General features: G+C 40.2%; 1 protein-coding gene across 1 annotated transcript in view; it reads left to right on the forward strand.

Annotated features, from left to right (window-relative positions):
- Pkd2l1 (polycystin 2 like 1, transient receptor potential cation channel) overlaps nucleotides 1-22,087 on the forward strand; it is a 97,618-nt gene that overhangs the window by 29,122 nt on the left and 46,409 nt on the right. The gene's annotated exons all lie outside the window — the stretch shown is intronic.

Consider the following 22,087-nt stretch of genomic DNA (forward strand, 5'->3'; position numbering starts at 1 on the left):
AGAGCACAAAAACCCACCAAGGTCATAACAGAATGATTCTTCTTCTTCCTAGTAGTAGAAGGTAATCAAGTGTCATCCTACTTGAGTGTTTTAACATCTGCATTTTTTTAAACTTAATAAGGTATTGACAAATAAACTCAAGTTTCTTAGAATCAAACTTGAGGGAGAAATGTCACAGCTTATCTTTGGCCTTTGGGAGTCTGAGCAAAGGACTTAGCAGTTAACAGGGCAGTGGCTATTCATTGACTATTCAGGGGACAGTTACGGGGTACCTACTACAGTCAAAAAGTTTTCCAAACTAAGTTCCCACCGCATATGAAAACAGGGGGTTTTGATTCTGTTCCAGAGTTCTGTGAGAAATATATGCTAGCTCATAGCTCTGGATCTGCATGGGGTTCTCCTCATCCATAGCTTTCATATGACATTACCTATAAAGGTAAAAATAGAAAGCAACAGAAGCTTTGGAGACAGCCTCTCCACATTGGTTTAAACATCTCCTGTTTTAAAAACCAGCCTTCCCAGGTATAAGCTTGGTAAAAAGTAAAGCAGACACTGAAGACATCCCTTATAGTCTGTGTTGCCCCCTGTCACCCTAGTTACCTGAACATACCTGTGGAAGTTGGGTTTGGGATCAAAGTTCACTAACAGGTCCACCTGGGAAGCCTCTTCAAAGAGTAACCTTTATTAAGAAGGAAAATAGGCCAGGATTTGCACATCCTAGGAAGAATGTTTTGATTTCCTTCATGAGGGAATTCCATTTGCCTCTAGTCTTAGGACCAAGCTGGGGGGAGGGGGCAGAGATGATTCTCTTCCTGAAGACAGTAGAATAGCATCTGAAATGATTTTAAAAACTTCTTCAAAAATGCACAAAAACATTGTTCATAATTAAAGGTTTAGTTGCTGGGAGATTGGGAAGGAAACATGGAGGAGCTGACTTGCTTGGCTCCTGGGATGAGGACCTATACTCCAGATGAGGATCACACTTCTGAGCCACAGGACTTGGAGGGAAGGTGAAGGGCCAGATGACATTTTTGGCTGAGGATGGGGAATGTCCCTAGCCAGTGGGGTTCAGCTGGTACTGTTCAAGGGGCAGAAGCACAGCTTAGAGCACGAATGGATGGGAGCTGACTCTCTGCTGTCAGAAGCTCCTTCTTTACATGTGACAAGATTTGGTCTTCGCTGTCAGTCTCTGCATACTCGCTCCCCTCCACACTCTCTCTGGGAAGAAGTGGACACCAGGCCCCTCATAGTCCTGCACTTGCTATAAACTGAAGGGCTTGCATTCATGTATTTTGGCTTCAGAATCTTTGCTATTTCTCTTTCCTCTTCCTGGTAATTAAATGAATGATGATGATTATCATCAACAACAATAATAAAAATAAAAGATATTGGTCCTCTGATACTTTTTCAATATCAGTTGAAAGTCATACTTTCTAATCTTTTGTATTCATCTAAAAAAAGCTAAGAAAAAACCCATATTTATCAGCTGTTTGACCACAACTAAGCCCAAATTCAAATAAAGTATCCAATTTAATCTCAGCCAGACTGGGCTATGCCAAGATTTCAACCCTGATAAGTAACAGTGAAATGCTTCCTGAGTTCAGCTGAGCATGCCTCCTCCTAAAGTCTCAAAATATTAAAATCTTAGAATCTTTGAACTGGAAGGGACCTTTGTCTGTGTGACTGTCCCTCAGTTCTGCCATCCATGAGATTGACCTTCAAAATTGTCCCTTTTATATGAAGTCAATCATACTGGCCCTGGGTAAAGCCAAAATGTTTTGGGTTGCCTCTTTGTATCCCAACAGCCTGAGATTGTTCTGAGTTCGTGGGTGTGGCTGGAAAAATTACTCCCGGTGACCAACAGCTCTTTCCTAACCCTGCACTGCTCTCCTGCTGTTTCTCATGAATAAAACATAGTCACATGACATCTTGTACTTTTCCTTTATTCAGCTTCTGCTGAGAACTACTTCCATTGTACCATCAAAGAAGCGTCTGCTGTAGGTGGTTAGTGCTGAGCTTGCTGAAGCATAGGATGGGACCCCCTTAGTTCTGAGCTGGCAGGCACAAGCCCTGGACTCTAGGTGCATACAGTAGTCTGCTTCCTTCTTTAACAAGCTTGTTTACTTTCCAGGACAGAAGAAATTCCCATTAAATTTCTTTTTCCTGTGAATTCTGTGATTTTTTTTTCCTGCAGATTTTTTCACGAAGGAAAGAGGAAGGAAGAAGAGAAGAAATGAAGGGAGGGAAGGAGAGAGAGAGAGATTCAGAGTGTTTTCAAATTTGTTTTTGAGAAAAACCAAAACTGTAGCCAGTTTGGAAGTACGAACCATCAGTAAACTGAACATGAATCTTAGTTTTTGTAGAGCAAGGGAAATCTCTTGGAAGATGAGGTTCATTCAGAGCACTGAGGGTCAGTCTAGATAGAGCTGAGACAGTGACATGCCCATCCTGAGACGTGGAGGGGACCTGGGCTGCTCTAACCAGGTCAGGCCTCTCCAGTGGCTGACATTTGGCTCTGAAGTGACTGCTTGGCATGTGCTAGTTGTTCCTGTAGCTTAATTATTCCTGTGCCAACTTGGCTTGTGAAATGTTTACCAGCAATTTACGGTACTGTGATGAAAGGCACAAACAGGCCCGGAGGGCTTTTTAAATGCTTACTTTCCTAATTTCTGTTTTTGGAAAAATAAGATGGTAAACAGTTACCAGGAGGATTCTCAGCAGGCCTTCCCTAGCCTTTGCAAGGACCCAGCAAGAGAAGAAAGTAAGGGGGCTGGGGATACAGCTCAGTTGGTAGAGTGCTTGCCTTGTGTGCAGAAGGTCCTGGGTTCAATCCCCAGCAGTGAGAGAGAGAGAGAGAGAGAGAGATTGGGTTTATAAAACAAGCTATAGGGCTCTTGCTGGGGCTCAATGGTAGAACACCTGCACTGGATTCAATCCTCAGTATCACATAAAAATCAATCAATCAAATAAAGGTATTGTGTTCATCTATGACTTAAAAAAAAGCTACAAACAAACAAAAACAGATAAAGTTATAGTCTTTCCTTTGACCTTACCTTGTATACCTTCCTAATCTTGAAGGCTGGATCTGGATTTAGAATTTTCAAAATTTCTTTGAGACTGTTGAAGTCTCCCGTCCTTTACCAAATGGATGACTTCCTCACATTGCACACCAAGCTGCCTCCTCCACATGGGGGTTCTCCTTACCCCACTCATGCTCCAGAACTCAGAGCCTGGCAGCCCCCTGACTGTGACCCTCTCATCTGCTTAGACTGGAACACCCATTCTGGGCATCTCTTCCTCCAACCCAATTGACATGAAGACATCTATTCTATTCATTTAATGTCATTTGGATTGCAAGTGTTCATGAAGGGGAGGTAGGAAAGGAGAAAGGAGAGGACAGAAGTAGAAAAAGAGGAAGGGAAGAGAAAGAGCAATATTTATTTATTTTTCATTATGAAGAATGTGAGTATAGTCAGAAATAATAATAACGCCACATTAGAAAACACTTCCTTAGAATTTGAAAATTATGAGTAAATCTGTTCACAGTGACTGACTCTTTTTCTTTTTGGTACTAGGGATTGACTCCAGGGACACTTTACCACTGAGCTGCATCTCTAACCCTTTTTGTTTTTATTTTAAGACAGGGTCTCACTAAGTTGCTTAGGGTTTTGCTAAATTGCTGAGGCTGGCTTTGAACATGCTATCCTACTGTCTCAGCCTCCTGAGCTGCTGGAATTACAGGTGTGTGCCACTGTGCCCAGCATCTTATTCTTTTTCTTCATTGGAAGATAAGATCATACTGTAATAATCTTTTAACATGGAAAAGCTGAGAAAGAAGTTTGATTAGGACCTATGACAAATGGAATGCTAAGCTAGGATGAAAGGGTCAAATCTGTGGCCATTTCTTCTTTGCCTGGGGAGCTCCTGTTTCTGGTTTAGAAATGATAGGTAGAGGCTGCACCCACACAGTTATTTGAGGGTTCTACATATCTGCCAGATAAACTATTCCCCATTGATTTGCCTTGTCTCCACTCTGCTTTCTGCATACTCTGAAATCCCTCTGATTCCCCATTGTGGGATGTAAATAAACAAACCACACTAATGGAAACAGCCCCATCAAGTCATTATTATAATGGGCATCTATTGCCTGAAAGACAATGGTCCTTAAAGAGAGTCCTTTAAACATCTCCTATTGATGATCCTTATCCAACAAGTTCAATGGACAAATCCCTTTTGAAAATCCCTCCTTGGGTCAGGTACTGCTAATGAAGTAGATAGACATGGCCCTGTTCTCAGGGAGCATACTAGCATGAATATTATGAAAACAGAAAGCACAGGGAAGGAGAGGGATGATGTGGGGAATTGGCTTGGTAAACCTTCCGGACACTTGCAGAAAACATGAAATAGCTAAGTGAAAGATTAGTGGGAGAAGAAGCAGAGGAAAGTGGAGTTCTCTAAGCAGAGGAAAGGGACATTCTCAGGTTCAAACAGTAGACTATCATGGGCACAGAGAAAATAAAAATGGACGGTGTCCAGATATGAGAGGGACTTAAGCAGGGTCCTAGAGAGCTACTTAGTAAGAATAGACTTCATGCCAAGCACCACAGAAATGAATAAAATGTTTTTAAGATGAAGACCTGCAGATTTGCATTTTTAAAAGATTTCTATGGAAGTAGTATGGTCAATGGACCATAGGGACAAGGACCAACCAGTGAGGAAGTGATTTTAGTGGTCTAAGTGGCAGATTCTATTGGCAGTGTGATTCAGAGAGGAGGACAAATGGAAGAGTAATTTAGAAGCTGGAGTTGCTAGTATTTGGTAATTCAATATAGGAAGGAGGAAGAGTGTAGGATGATACATTACCTTTTTGTTGGTAGTGCTTACAACAACTATCACGATTTGTGCAATCATTTATTCAATGTCTGCCTCCCACAGAATTATAAGCAACCCAAGGGCAGGGACTTACTTGAAACTCCTTACCCCTTAATACACGCTACTACAAAGTATGGCACATAGTGGTGTTTAAGAACACCTTGTTAGTTAAATTATGTTTTTGGTCATGAACAACTGAAATTATGATGGTTTCATTCATTGAGTTGGGGAGAGGGGAAGGACAAAGGAGAAGTTTGGATAGAATAAACAGTAAATTTAGGTACTGCCACATGGCAGCACCTTTGAGACATCCATGTAGAAATGTTTTGGAAGCAACAGGAAATGCAAGTCTAAAACTCAGAGTTGTGAGGTGGGCAGGCAGATGTGAGAGTCCTGAGCACAGAGAAGGCAACGCAAGCCATGGAGCATATTGAGAAGGCCGGCTAGCGTGTGAAGAGAAGAGGCCCTCGGAGACTCACCAGGAAGTAACGATTGAGGGTTGTGCAGAGAAGCAGCCAACACAGGAGACTGAAAAGGGGTGGCCAGAATTTCTCTGGGTTGGAGAAAAAAACAGGAGAAAATGAAGTCCTGACGCTTAAGAGAAGAATTGCATAAAAGAAAAGAGAAGTCAACAGTTTCCTTTGCTTTTGAGGCCTCAAACAATGGAAGGTATGGGTAGCCAATTTCAATACAGTGTGGGCAAAATCCAGAGTTGAATTAAAGTGGAAGGAGAGAAATGTATTTATCATCCATTAATTGATCAAATTAGCTAAACTTCATCCCATGCAGTGCTGGGATAGAATCCAGGGCCCCAGGCATGCTATGCAAGAACTCTACCCCTGAACTACACCCCCCACCCCAGCCTTCAATGTCATTTTAAAAGGTTTTATTCAGAGAGAATGACATAAGCCTTTTGAATTTTTAAAAAAGAGTAAGGGATGTCAAGCCCTTTATGAGCAGAAAACATGGAAGCTCAGGGCAAGAGAGGGGCCAAAATTGGGAGGAAATCCCAAGGTAACTCTGCTTATTACATCATTTAACTCAGCTCAGCCTACTCCTCACCTTCAAAGAAGGCCACAGGGCTTACTCTCAGGACCTAGTCAACCAAGAAATGCCACACACAAATCCTGGTAAGGTCCTTATGCAAACAGAAAGAAGATAAAGTTCTCTTGAGATATTTCAGCACATCTGTAAGCTTCTCAACCTTTCCTCTGCAAATTTATCCAATGGAGAGAGCAAAAAATATTTTAAACAGCCACACCTCTATCAGCTGAGAAATTGAAATGAAGAGCTCAGCTCTTTTTGGCTCAGGGATGTGATTGGTGTGTGTCCCCTTATCTAATTATAGGGATGGTGGGAGAATTAAAAACTTTTTGTGTGAGATGCTTAAAACCTCAAACCCTATTGAAAAATTACAGGGTGACACTTCCTTTCCTAACTGTTGATAATGTTAAACATTAATGCACAAGGCCATTACCACCACAGAGTTGTACATTCAGCTCATTGCTAAGGAGGATCTCTATGGAAAATGGAAGGATAAAGTATAAAATTTCTTCCTGCTCTCAAACTTCTAGAATTATATGATCAGGAAAAGTTGGCATGAAAAATGCCTTTCCAAGTCTTTGGTACCCAACAAATCCTCAAATCACCCTGAGCTTTGATGTCTCAAACTAATCTTTTGAGTGACCTTGGATCCTGACAGCCCTGCAGTCTGGAGCCTGCACACTCCACTACTTTTCCTGGCAGCTGGTTCTCAGCTCCATGCTTCCTGAAGGCCACATCTCTCTAGTCTAAGGGGATGGGAAGAGTCCCTTCTTCCCTGCATGCTCTATGTTCTACCATTTTCACCACCTTGCAATCAGCCCTGCCATCAAACTGCTGGCTCAGAAGAGGTTAAAGTTGATTTGAGTGGCATTCCTAGCTCAAGAGAGCATACAGCCAAATTTCTACCCAGAGAGCAGCATTCTCCATGGCCCAAAGGCTCTTGGTGATAGGTGTGTTGGTTCAGAAATCAGGCCAAATGAAGGAGAAAGAAATGATAGGAAAGCTGTCCTTTCACGCATGTGCTTTCATAACTGGAAACATGTTTTTATGTGTCTGTGTTTCTCATAAAGCTCTGCTCCCAGTGGATTTTTGTGATAATGATGATTAAGGGACTTAGAGATAAGCTCAAATATACCCAAGATTCCAAAAAGTTAAGTCTTCATTTCTCTTCATCTTTATCCATGTATTCTACCCAGGAAAGTTTTTTCAGGACACCATAAAATCCTTCTGTGAACACTTCCATTTATCATTATGATCTACCAGAAGGCCCCTTAAGTCTGACCCTGAAATACATTTATTCAACAAATTCTTACTGTTTCTTTTACTTTCTAACATTGCACCAAGCACTGCAGCTATGGATGTAAATTCGATAAGATCCTTGACTTCAAAGAACTTCTGTTTTAGTGAAGATTAAAGGAGAAGAAATTCAAAGGATTCTAGAGATTCAAAGCTTTTCTGGAATATTAGAGTGATTGCACATGAGTGTCCTTGCTAGCTGAGTGCCATCTTCTGATTCTGATATTGAAGCCAAGAGTTCAATACACCTGTGAACACAGAAAACCTTGGATGATTATGCTGTTAAATTTTCGGCTGATCCTCAAGGAAAGAGCTTTTGCAATGGATTTTTTCTTGAGTTTGTTTCTGATGTATTTTTTAGTATTGAAGGATTTACCCAATAATTTAAGCATGCTCACCAATGTAGAGTCAAAGGGCACATTTGATAATAAGGGCAGACTACAGTGTAGAAAAATTTTGTGTTCCCTCTCATTTTGATGACTTTTTTCACCCCATTTAAAGAGCCATGCACTGAATTATTCTGTAGAATTCATACTGAAAAACAACTTTATGAGTTGGGTTTTGACATTCTCTCTTTGTTGCTCCATGGCACTATTGAAAGTGTGTTTAACTGTTTATTATCTGGGTTCCTAACTAAAAATAGTTGGTGCTTGAAACTGAGACACCCACCCAAAGTGAGACAAAAGTTCAAGATGTTTTTTTCACAACAATGATTTAACATTTATTTTTTTTCTTTCATTTTCTAATTCTGCCCCCAAAGTTTAGACTATGATTTTAACCAGTAATGTTCATATCGTTACTCTAAGTGGATTCCAGTAGGTTAATGAAGAGCTCTATGTAGACCATGAGCTCAAAATCAAGATATCTTGGATTTAATAAATATTTAATCTTTATTTCATTATTCCATCTAACAAACATTTATCTAAGGAATAGGGTGTTCAGGGGGTTAAGAATATATCAGTGAAGAAAAAAAAGTTTCTGTCCCTATGGAATTGATGTTTTAATGAAATTTATATTAATTTAATCAAAATTGTAAGAAACCTATTTGGAGAAAGAACTTCTTATGGGAAAAGGAAACAAATGGCAAGAATGTACACTATTGGAAAGTTGCAGTGTTTTGTTCTTAAAGGGCCACTGATTTGCAGGTCAGGAAACATGGTGATAGTCCTAGCTATCCAAATATTCCTTGCTGTTTTTTGGTTCAAATTTTCACCTCTGTTAAATAATGGTATTAAATTTAATAATCTCAAAGGCCCTTATGGATTGAATGATGGAACAGTGCATTATTCAATGACACATAACAGGCATTTACTTACTAAATTATATAAATGTGTATGCAACAAAAGGCATAGATCACAGATCTATTCATTCACTCATTCATTCATTTGTTTATTTTTGTGGTTTGGGGGATCAAACCACAAACCTCACTCATACAGGCAAGAACTCTACCACTGAAATACACCACCAGTCAGGTTTTTGTTTCTGTTTTTTTTTTTAAAAAAGAAATGTCATGCTAACCTCCTATATCTTCTGTAACTACAGTGTAGTATAGAATTACTTATTATGTTCAGAGTAATTTTCTGAGGTATAACAAAGTATGAATCAGTAAAAGAAGATTTAATTAGGTATAAATATCAGAAGTGTGTGTATGTATGTGTGTGTGTGTGTGTGAGAGAGAGAGAGAGAGAGAGAGAGAGGGAGGGGGGGGAAGAGAGAGAGAGAGAGAGAGAGAGAGAGAGAGAGAGAGAGAGAGAGAGAGAGAGAGAGACCTTGCCAGGTAGAAATTAATCAAAAGCTACATAATTAGAACAACTCTAGAGTAACCCTGTTCCACCAATACATGTTATCAGGTAAAAATAGCACCAGACAAGAGGTCCAATTTATTTAATGTCTGGCTCATGTGTACCATATAAAAAAGAACTCTTTCCAAAACATGTCTGAAATTCTGGGGTACCATCTCAGAAATACAAGTGCTTATAAATTCACTAGTATCTTGGGGTTCCCCATAATTTCACCCTGACAAAGACAGCCCTATAGAGGTTGGCTTTAACCTCAGCACATCTTCTGCATTTAGTCTCTTTAGATTGATTCTAGTTTATAACGTGGAGGTTTCTAATTTCTGATCTGGCACTGATGCTCCACTCCAGGCCTTCTCCAGATGCTGTCTACTAGGATCATTCCCGCAGCAGGGGAAGGAATGTCTTCATGCAAGAACCACAGATGTGCTCCCCTTGTAGTACATGCTCCTTCCTGCAGCCCCAGAGATCTATCTGGAATCCAGCCTGCGCTTTCCGTAGAGCTGTAGTTTCTCCCCACCATGTGGCGCTGCTGTGCGAAGTACCACGGTCCAGCTTGCTTAGCCTGGGAAAAACTGCCTGACAGCAAGAATGAGAAGGGATGGGTGAGGACGCCAGGAAAGTAGGAGGGAGAGGTTAAGGAAGATAGTTAGCAGGCTTTCTGCCAGATGGGGCTTCCCCATCACCCCGCTGACCCATTTCAATTAGGAAAGTTACTCCTAGTAATCCACTCTGGGATGTTTTGTTCCAATAGTCCCAAACCTGGCTTACCAATAGAATCACCTAGGAGAATTTTCAAAGATACAGAATCTCAGATTTTATCCCAAGAAACTGATCAATAAATTTGGGGTGGGGGGAAACTCTCCCTTACAAAAACCTTTTAAGAAGATCATCGATGTATCATTTGTACCAAAAGTGGAAGGGAAGAAGCTATTTTAAGGACTCTGAATGCAGCTTTTATTTCTCAGTTTAGTAATAACAAGCTTACAAGAATTGACTGTTCCAGTGATTCTCTAGGAAACAGGTGCACAGTTTGTTAAGTAAGCTGTTCGTCTCCTTTAGGAAACTGCCTGCTGAATGGACTCTGTTCAGTGTTTTTTGCAGCCCAGTTTGTGCAAAGGCTAAGACCCAACAGATCCAGGTTCCCTAGAATAGAACCCACTGGCTCCCTTCTGTGTGCCAAGCATCCCAGCAAGGGAACCTGGGATCTGTCTTCAGCAACATTCATACTGGGTTTGAACCCTAACTCAACCACTCATTCACCTGGGACAATAAAACATTCCCTAATCTTTCTGAATCCACTAGGAGAGAAGCACACCTGCCTCTGGAGGCTGTTGTAAGACTCAAATGACATCCTGTGACATCCTGAGGATCCTGGTTGGCACAGAGTAGTCAACAAGTGCCCGTTCATAATAGTAGTGAGGATGGCCTTTCACTCTTTCTGCTGCCTTGGTCTCTACAACTTTCTTTCTGGTCTTGGTGATCTGACCCTCTGTGCACATGTTCTTTCTGGGTCCTAATGCCCTACTTTAAGGACAGATGCTTGGCCTTGCCTCCAATAAACTGTACAGAAAGGAAAGCAAAGAAAGTGTCCTTCCTCCCCAGAATCAAGGCAGGTGCAGAACATAAGCATCTTTTTCCATCCTTCCTTCTCCTTTCTTGCCCGTTGCTCTGTCAAAATGATATCCTGGACCTGACCTCAGCAGGAGCTGTCAAATGTTGGTGGGCAGCAACACTCATGTTAAAATGGGAGCAGATGAAAGTGCTTCCTAGATGGGCCTGTGAGAGTCTGATTAAGTTCACCTGGTGTGGAGCCTGGGCATCTCCAATCTAACAACTCCCTAGGTCATACTAGCAGAAATATAGCCTATAAAATTGCCTAGTCCCAGGGTATGCACGCGCAGGCTTCCAGGGCCCAAGCAGACAATGCACAGATGTGAAGGGACAGGGTGTAGGGAAAAAGGAACTGAACTTTCCAAATAGAGCTGGGAGAAATCTGCCTGTATATTTTCTTTACCTGTTTGAAACCTAATTTAAATGCATTTTGAAACTATTGTCTATGCAAATAAAATTTGTTTCTGAGCCCAGAGAGAGAAAGGGGCTTGCTCAGTATCACTTACTATGGTGGAGCAGAGCCCAGAGCCTCCCATTGAGTCCCTGGTTGCCCTGCCCCTTTCCAGTCTCCTGATGGAGCCCAACAGCCTCCTTCATTGGCCCAAGACTAAACCCCATACCTGGCTGGGGAAAAGCAAAAGCATCACAGAAAAATCCCAGACCATAGGATTTCTTTACCTCGACTACTCCCTGAACAGGATTTTCATAAAGCAAAGCATCCTGGAGTTCCAAGCCAAAGTCTTCTTTCCATGTCCAAAGAGCCAAAGTCTTTCAGACTAAAGCCAACAACTTCGAGTGCTTGTGAAGAACCTACACATTGGGTAAAGTTTTATTTCAAAGCAATTGGAAGCACTTTGTATCCACCTAATAACTGATCAATAATTGAAACTATCAGATTATATTAGTCCTTAGAGATACCCCAGTACCTCTGTTGTTACTGGTAAGTGCAAAAACAAAATTGCAATAAAAATGTAGATAATAAAGTGATAGAAAAATGCATATGTAATAAAAGGATAGAAAAATTCTTGGAAAAATGTATACCTAACTCTAACAGTAAATACCTCTGGAGAATGGGAAGGGGGAGAGGAGAGGATTCCATTCTTATTTTACAGACCTTTGGGCTTTCTTTTTCTGTTCATATCAATAACATTCCCACTGATTCACATTTGAAATATACCTAGAGTTTGAGAACCTCTCAAAAAAAAAAAAAGTATCTACTATGGAAAGACCCTTCTATGGTTCATTTTTTTCAATCTTTATTGTAAGCCCTTGTTATTAATGATAATCATTTTTTGTATGGTTTTTAGGTTAAAGTTTTTCAGCCCAAGAAAGTCAGATCAGAAGGGGGTCGTGCCGAGTTTCTGTTCTCGCGACTAAAGTTTCTGTTCTGTTCTCAGGGGTCACTCCAGTTAAACTGGGCTAACGGGGCTGCACAAAATAACCACACAAGAGACTACCTTTTTCTTTGGGGTCGCTGTGATGGCTCCTCTGACCTTAAAAAGAGAGAGAGCGCGAGAGCAGGCGCTGACCCCTTTTATTGAGGAGAAGTTATTTAAATGAGGCAAGGGGTCAGGTTTCAGGGGGCTGAGTCTGTCTTCATGATGTCCACTGTCAGCAGGTTGACTGACACCTGGGTAGGCCACACCCAAGGGCACAGTAAAAGAAGGGGACATACACAAGACACTTCCATGGAAGATCTATCCTAAACAGGGCAAGGGGTTATATTACAAAGGAACAGGTGAGCATAGCTTCACCCATGGGGCTGTAGCAAGACACACCCCTGCACAAAACACCGACCCTCACACCCAAGAAGGGTGCCACATTTCTGTGACTGAGAGCCTCAGCACCCAGCTGGGGAGTGTAACTCAGTCATGTGTAAGGTTGGCCTCCCACAGGGTCGGTTAAATTCACCAGTGTCTGACAACTCCAAATTCAATTTTTGAAGAGGTTGTATTCCCAACTTTATTATCCTCTGATAGTAGCACATGAAGAGGTGATGTTCCAGTATCCCCATATGACCTCCCAATTAAGCTCCACCTATACTTTCTATACCATTTTCAGGTGTATGTCTTTCTCTTAGTCTAAATCTTTCAAACATTACCACACTCCAAAATAGGAAGATGAAGAAAAGGAAAAGAAATTTCTTATTTTATGTCTAAGAGATACAGAGCCAATAATTAGAATGAATCTTGGAGAACCTTGTACAAATGCAATTGCTCTTAGGGAGAAAAGTAAAGAATAAAAATTAGTAAAAGGAGGTAAGTTGTTCAAATATAGTTTGAGTTTATTTCTGCTTGAGCAGTGCTGGTTGGTAAAGGCAATAGAAATAGATGGTTGGAGCAGTTTGAGAAAATTTTTAATATCCACTTAGATTCAGTTTCATTAGTATTAGGTAGTAAAAATAGTACTCAAGTGCCAAACTCTTTTGATTTGGCTACTTTTAACTATTATACAGCTAATTGTTTAGAAAAATAAATTCTTAAGGTTTCCATGTCCACTGATATTGCATCCAGCAGGACAAGGGAGTACATGAATATTTTAAAAAATCTAGACTACAGGGATCAAAGTAACTAGATCAGGAAATAAAATAAAATTCTATGCCTCTATAGTGACTGCAGAAAAAGTTCCTGTGCTGCTAGGCTTCTGGGAACAGTGGCTGGGTCATTTCCTAAGCAGCTTTCACTTAGAGACCAAGGAGAGGGGGTGAGCCCGCCTACTCCCTGTTAGAGTCCTCATTTAAATGCTAAGTGCTGAAGTGCTTTTCTGTAGCTCAGCCTTTCTCAGCAGAGCTTGCTACAATACATAAAGGAAGGAAATTAGGACAAGGAAAGACAGCCTAGGACCCTATAAAATACCTGGAATACAGATGATGAGTCCCTTTCAGGGCAAAAAAAAAAAAAAAAGAAAACCATCTCTTGAAAACTTGTGATTTGCTTGGGAAGGAATCTGCTTGAGATTTCTTTGCCTTGGAGATTCGCAGTACAGATTTGTCCAGGGGCTATTCCTTGGCCTATGTTAATATATATATATATATATATATATATATATATATATATATATATATTTTTTTTTTTTTTTGGAAAGCAGATGAATTTGAGATAATGTGGGATTTAATATCCATTTAACATAAGGACTGAAATGGACATAGTTTTTTTGTTTGTTTATTTCATCCCTTGGTTTATAGGTTTTTTTTAATTGAAGCACACTGCAATATTATATAGAAAATTCACATTTATAAATATACTTTTCAGATTATTTACAGGACTGAATTCTCTTTGAAGAAGGAGATGGAAATAGATATGGGAACATGACCCAAAGCTGTGCTCATCTTAGAAACTCTTCCCTTGGCCCCAGTCTCCACTATAACCCTTTCTCCTTCCTCTCTTCCCTTCCAAGGACACAGCCCTACAAGGGCCACACTAGCTGCTTTCACTTCAGGACCCTCCACTCTGAAATCTGGCTTCCCTCCTGGCCTCCTGAATGAGTTCTCTGCTGATGCTGGCTTTGTCTGACCTGCCACATTTCTAAGTAGGAAGAAATCGATCTTTGAAATGCTTAATACTTCTCTTCTCTGCAAGACATCAAGGGCCTGTGCCTTTTACTTTCTACTCCCTGCCTGCATCTACATCAGGGTCACTTTCAATCTATGCTTTACAGTGGATATGAATCAGATATCTGGGGCTAGGGATGTAGCTCTGTGGTGGAGTGATTGCCTAGCACATGTGAGGCACTGGGTTCAATCCTCAGCAACACATTAAAATAAATAAATAAAATGAAGGTATTGTGTCCATCTATAACTAAAAATATTTGTGTTAAAAATAAAAAGACTCAATCATCCCATGCATTCTTGGGGGGAAAAGTTTGCCTTTTAAACTTAACTCCTCATTGTAGAATAGATCGTTCCTAGCTTAAGTACCCTTTCTCATTATATATAGGAAAGAATCTGATTCCATAGTTATTAGTGAGACCTGCAGCCTGTGTCCTTGTGTGCATGTACACATACCTGTGTGCCCTTGCATGCGTGCTCATGAGTGTCATGGGTGATAGAGTCACAAGGGGCCTTGCTCAGAGAAGTTGGCTTAGGTTCTCCCCAGTCCTAGGGACATTGCGGTTTCTATAGAGTGAAAACCTGCTCCTGGAGATTCATTCTGAGAGAAAGTTGCCCCAGGAGACCTTTTAACTGGACCCCCAGGCAGCTTCCCTGCTCTGGATCCTCCCCGGACTTCTCTGTCCCTTCTTTCCTGAAGTCCCCATGTGCTGGTCTCCAGGTGAGATCTGCAGGCCAATTTCACTTCCCACTCATCTCCTCTGTTCTGGGCCACCATAAACTTACAGAAACCCTATGGTGGCTCCTGAAGGAGGCAATTGGAGCCTGATGATCCCCAAACTTTTTGTTGAACTTTGAGAGATGTGATTAATGAAGCAAAGAATGTCACTCAAAGGCTTGGGAAAGTGCAGAGAGGCAAAACCAGCACCCTAGGATGAAAGTCCCAGATGTTGAGCAGGAAACATTGAATTCTGAGATTCATTCTCAAAACTTTTGCTTTTGTAAAAACATGAGTGGGATAGAGAGAAGGGGATCCTACCTATAGTCTAAGCTGCATCGACCACTGCATTTAAACACATCTGGGCACATAAGGCCAACATGGGATAACAGGAACATATCTCGACATTGTAAAAGCTATCTATGCTAAGCCCCAGGCCAACATCATTTTATTTTATTTTATTATTTTTTTTTTAAAGAGAGAGTGAGAGAGAGAGAGAGAGAGAGAGAGAGAGAGAGAGAGAGAGAGAGAGAGAGAGAGAGAGAGGGGGAGAGAGAGAGAGAGAATTTTTAATATTTATTTTTTAGTTCTCGGCAGACACAACATCTTTGTTGGTATGTGGTGCTGAGGATCGAACCCGGGCCGCACGCATGCCAAGCGAGCACGCTACCGCTTGAGCCACATCCCCAGCCCGCCAACATCATTTTAAGTGAAAAAAATTAAAAGCATTCCCTCTAAAAAGTGGAACACGACAGAGATGCCTTCTTTTACCACTTCTATTTAACATAGTTCTTGAAACACTGGCCAGAGCAATTAGACAGATGCAAGAAATTAAGGAGATACAGAAAGGAAAAGAACTCAAATTAGCACTATTTGCTGTCAATGTGATTCTATACTCAGAAGACCCAAAACATTCCACCAGAAAACTTCTAGAACTAGTAAATGAATTCAGCAAAGTAGCAGGATACAAAAATCAATGCCCATAAATCAAAGGCATTTCTGTGTACCAATGATAAATCCTCTGAAAGGGAAATGAGGAAAACTACCCCATTTACAATAGCCTAAAAATAAATAAATAAATAAATAAATAAATAAAATACTTGGGAATCAACTTAACAAAAGAGGTGAAAAACCTCTAAAATAAAAAGTACAGAATGCTAAAGAAAAAAATTAAAGAAGGCTTTAGAAGATGGAAAGATCTCCTTTGTTCTTGGATAGGCAGAATTAATATTGTCAAAATGACCATACTACCAAAAGCATTATACAGATTTAATGCAATTCCCATCAAAATCACAATGACATTTCTCATAGAAATATAAAAAGCAATCATGAAATTCATCTGGAAAAATAAGAGACCCAGAATAGCTAAAGCAATCCTTAGCAAGAAGAGTGAAGCAGGTGGTATTGCTATACCAGACCTTAAACTATACTACAGAGCAATAGTAACAAAACAATATTGGCACCAAAATAGACTGGTAGGCCAATGGTACAGATAGAGGACACAGAGGCTAATCCAAATAATTACAATTATCTTATGTTAGACAAAGGCGCCAAAAACACACATTGGAGAAAAGATAGCCTCTTCAACAAATGGTGCTGGGAAAACTGGAAATCCACACTCAACAAACTGAAATTAAACCCCTATCTTTCATCATGCACAAAACTCAAATCAAAGTGGATCAAGGACCTAGGAATTAAACCAGACACCCTGTGTCTATTAGAAGAAAAAGTAGGCCCAAATCTCCATCATATTGGATTAGGCCCCTACTTCCTTATAAGATTCCTATAGCAAAAGAATTAAAATCAAGAGTTTATAAATGGGATGGATTCAAACTAAAAACTTCTTCTCAGCAAAAGGAACAATCAGTGAAGTGAATAGAGAACTTATAGCTTGGAAGTAATTTTTTACCCAGTAATATTTTTTGAAAAAAAAAATTTCTCATAAAATTGTCTAGATGCCCTTTTATAAATTGAGTGATCTGACATTCAGTGCTGCCCAAAGTCCCACACCTGCCTCTTCTCCCTACCTCTAGCCCCTGTTCACTACTTCCTAGCAGGGCTAGAGGGTGGGCAAAGGAAGGAAGAAAGGAAGAGGAAGAACATAAAACATTAATTTATCTTGTATGTATGGAGTGTATTTCTACACCATCTATTACATGTCACTGACTTACGTATCTGTCTTTCTGCCAATACCACTTTTATCATGGACCCTTCATTCTCTTTTGAAAGCAAGAAGTGTGAATCTTCCAACTTTATGCTTCTTTTGCAAAACCATTTTATTCTGTACATATTCTAGATCTCTTTAATTTCTTATGAATATTGGGATCACCCTGCCAATTTCCTATATACAAAGAGATGAAATTTGATGTGGACTGTTTTGAATCTATAAATCAATTCATGGAGTATTACCATCTTAATACTGAGTTTTCTAATTTGTGAACATAATGAACATGTGTTTCCTTTCCATATATTTAGGTCTCCTTTAATTTTTCAGTAGCTTTTTATAATTTTCAATTTATCATTCTCATGTACTTTTGTTAATTTTACTTATATTTAATTAATTAACTAAGTAGTTAATATATTTATGCTTTGGTTCTGGAGATTGACTCCAGGGCCTAACCCATGCGAGGTATGCATTCTACCACTGAGATTTATCCCCAACTCTTTTTATTTTTTATTTTGAAACAGGGTGTCACTAAGTTGCTCAGGGACTCTAAGTTGTTGAGGCTGGTTTTGAACTTGCAATTCTCCTGCTTCAGCCTCTTGAGCCACTGGCTGTTGTGTCTTGAGAGGACATCTCACTGTTTCCCAAGTTGATCTCAAACTCCTGGGTTCAAGTCATCCTCCTGCCATAAACACCTGAGTAACTGGGACTACAGACACACATTACCTATGCCTGGCTCTTCTTCCTTCTTGAAAAATTTACAGACAGGAATAAAAAAACAGTCTCAGGATGAGATAACAGATATCAAAATATATTTTTTTTTGGAAAAATGATTAAGATATGTTTAATCCAAGGGAGGACAAGCAGATGTAGAATTAGAAGGAAATTAAAAAAAAAAAAGCCCAGTGATGTTTATATTGGACACCAGATCCTGTAGAAGGGAGGTAGGGAATTAGTAAGATGAGTCCAATTGTAGAACAACTGAAAAAGAATATGCTGGCCAGATCATTTGAACAAAATAAAGAGGGAAAGGGGTCACAGTAGAAAACCAGATATTAATTGATGACATAAATGTCACCATCAACTTAAGGTCTGCAAAGCTGTGTAAAGTATTGCTTTCCCAGGCAGAGCTTCTGCTGCTGCTCTAGGCCCCTCCTAGCATCTCTGTTTTGGGTCCATGTGACCATGTGACACGTGGATATCTGGTATTTCCCCAGGCTAAGGTGCCAACTGTTAGTGAAAGTTTGATTTAATAGGAGCGGATACCTCCATTCCTGATGCCTAGTGTTTAAATAAAGTTACACGTAGGAAGGGCAGGGAAGGTTACTGGGTTATTTAACAACCTGGTCACTTCTACATACCTTTTATTTCAAAAGATGCTGGACATGGATAGGTTATTGGGCCATAAATAAAGGTCTTAAGAGACAATCACAGGCAAAAAGCTCCCAGACACAGTGCAATCAGATTCACTTCACTTTTATCAGCAACAAACATCATGTCAGATCATTACAACTAGCTTCAGAGTTGATATTAAAGAATATTATTCCAAAGTCATTATTAGGTTACAAATGACTACTACTTCACATAAGAAAGAAAAAAATCCCACCAAAAGAGAAAAGATATCCTGTATATATGTTCATAGCAATGATTATATGTTATCAAATTTTATCCTTCTAGTTGCCCACAAGTGATAGAATTCATTCACTTCTTCTCTCAAGAGAACCACGTAAACTAATGATATTATCTGGGATATATGAACATGTCAAGTTCATGGAAGACACTGCTTTTATACAAACACAGAGGACGTATTTCTCTGTTGAGGATCCCAAAATGCTTTATAAAAAATATTAGTCATGTCTCAGAATTGCCCTTGACATTGGCCAGAATATTACCCCATCTTAATTAAAGAAAAACTGAGATTTTCACCACTAGAATAACATTAGTCTCTTTCCTTTCTTTATTTTTTTACATTTGCCATTCCAAATACAATTGTAATAGGGATACTAGCCAGCCAAGAAGGAAAAAACTTCTACTTTAAAAGATATAAACATCTTCTAATATCAAAAATTAATAAATCAAATACACTTAAATTATTTCTATCTTCCATCAAATATAGGCATTTAAGAAAAATAGTCCTAAGGCAAATATCCAGAATGAAACCTACAGTGAAATCAATGTGCTGATAATTCTCCTTTATCCTGGGCAGATCTGTAGGCTCTCATATGTAAAGGAACTTTGCAGAGAGAGTGAGTGGAGGCTCACATGCAACACACATGAGAGGAGACATTAGGTACCCAAAAAAGTAGTCAGCAGTACACAAGGCAAGGACTGTTAGAAATTCACTTTTGATCAGATCAGAGTTTCTCATTAATGTGTCACTTGAATTGATCTTTAGAATTTTGAAAATAGAGTTTTTACTGAGCCAACATGCCCCTCCCTACACACCACATTCACATGGTCCCCACTTGTGTAAGGACATGGCATGATCAGATACATGGAACCGTACTAGAAGAGAACGATGAATTTATTATTCACATATTATAAAGAAGATATCTGAAGACTTATAGAATTTTAAAACCACATAAGGGACATTCCCAGGGATAGACACATAGGTCAGTAGATCTCATTTATTGTGATATTCCAAGAGGTTCTTTCAACTAAATCAAGAGCTTACAGACAAAGCTGCCTTAGTGCAGGCTGGTGCTTGCAACCTCTCTACAACTGATACAGGAAGGAAGGACCTGCTCTCTCCCACTACTGGGCCTCAACAATAGATACAGCATTTCATATTGCACACTCCAAATGTAAAAGAGAGGAGCCAGGCTTCTGCATTGATGACAGAAGCACAGGGCAGGTGAGGTCCATAGTCAACAAACACTGATGTTCCATGTTTTTCCAGATTTCTTCTACCCTATTATCTGCCTTAGGCTATGTGGCAGGGGTTGTCAGTTTACTAAACACATTATTTTCAGCAAAGTTTCTGGCATGTCTTAGCCCCAGCTTTCCAGCAGACCCTGGCTCCAGGTAGGGGCCTCCTTTCAATGTGAAGCACTTAGGAACTTATCCTTATTTCTTGTGTTCTCCGGTGGACTAGGTTTCCTCCTCCTCCTCCCCAAAGCATTGTACTGTCAGCTGTAAAGTGCTGATCAGCCCAAGCCACTCTGTTGAACACTCAGGGGGCACTCTATGTTCTCACCATATCGAGGGGATAACAACAAACTCCTGCTCAGTGGCTGGCTCACTGGCAAAAAAGTGAGCATTGAGATCAGCTGAGACTCATGAGACAGAGCCTCTCTGAGCCAACCAGTCTTCTAGAAGAATTTTTCAGACTTGTATGGGGTTATCAGTATGGCAGGGACACACAGGGAGGTGAAGAGGATCTGGAGGCCACAAAAAAAGTGGCATCAGCTCTACTTGTTAAAGAGACACAGCGCTGCAGAGCCAAAGAGCATTGTGACTGCAAGAGAGGGAGTTTCCTGGGCAGCAATTCCTCAATGCCCTGAATACCCACAGGCAATTGCCCATCCAGGGAAAGAAGGAAAACGAGAGAAAAGGGACAGTAGGTAGAGCCAGGAATCCAGAATCACAGCAGATAAGAGATTTAATCCTCTTCCCCAGGCAATCCTATGCTATAGGCTGGATGGTCACAGACCAAGAAATGACTGAAGGGCACAACACCGAGGAGAAAAACTTAGTTTCTACTCAATCTAAGGAGCAATTTGGACAAATAAACGGACCTAGCATGGAGCTTGTTTCATTATGACACCTAATAACTTACTTAGCAACTTTTGAATCTCCTGGTTGTGTTCTCAGAGCCCTTTGGAAAGTTTCTTTGCAGAAGCTGTCTACAGATGCTGTCCCTCAACTTCTCCATCACCTGTCCAGCAATGGGAGGATTAGGCAAGTTGTATAATTTCCCTTCTACTTCAAACTTCTTCAACATCCTCTTTCAGAAGTAAATACTCTAAAATATTTTGAAGATCCAAGCAAAGTATCCATGTCTACGTATGTTCTGGTTGACACACCTCCACTTTCTTTCTTTTTTTTTAAAGAGAGAGAGAGAGAGAGAGAATTTATTTATTTATTTATTTATTTAGTTAGTTTTCGGCGGACACAACATCTTTGTTTGTATGTGGTGCTGAGGATCGAACCCGGGCCGCATGCATGCCAGGCCAGTGCGCTACCACTTGAGCCATATCCCCAGCCCCTACACCTCCACTTTCTAAAGCCCTTTTTGATATGACTGTTTGGAAATTACACAGTCATCTTATTATTTTGAGAGGTGCAATTAATATCATAAATATGGGAGCAGAGAATAGTGAAAGAAGTTGGAGGAGCAGCTCACGGAATGCCCAAAACTCTATAAGTGATTTTATATATCAAGTCTGGACATAGCCAACCTGAAGATTTCTTGTATTATGAAACAAGAAATCTTAAGAAAAATAAAATTGTTCTCCAGCAAAGACCCCTTTTCCTACTAAGTAAGTGCTTCTTCTGTATTTTCAGGCTAAATTACATGGAGACAGTAAGATTCAGTGTTGGGTTCTGGCATTGCCAAGCTCCAAGGCAATTCCTTTTCACTGTCAGACAGAGAACGACTCCATGTCTCTGAATGGTAAGCAAATGGGTCTGATCACAGAAACTTTCCTTGCACCTCATTTCCAATTCATCATTAACCTTACTTATGAGTCATACCCTGCATGCTAACTTTCTCTTGATAGTTTATCTGCTTTGTAAGATCTGTGCCAAATAAAGTTATTTTTTCATCCATGGAGCAAATGTGCTGATGATACTTAGTAACATCCCAGATGTTGCATCTCTAGTTTTAGCCACCTATCTTTAAGCTCATGACAGCTCAAGAAAAGAGAGTTTTCTGGAGTAAATACCTTTACTTTTAGACTCTAGAAAAGGTGATAGGGTTTGAAAGCAAGACACATAGTACAGCTGACCAGCACCTTGCCTGGGAAGCAATGAGGGAGAAGAGAAAGGTGATAGGAACAAAGCAATGAAAAAACCAATAGGATGAAAAGAGAGGG

The sequence above is a fragment of the Ictidomys tridecemlineatus genome, chromosome 1 (genome assembly GCF_052094955.1).
Source record: "Ictidomys tridecemlineatus isolate mIctTri1 chromosome 1, mIctTri1.hap1, whole genome shotgun sequence".
NCBI lineage: Eukaryota > Metazoa > Chordata > Mammalia > Rodentia > Sciuridae > Ictidomys > Ictidomys tridecemlineatus.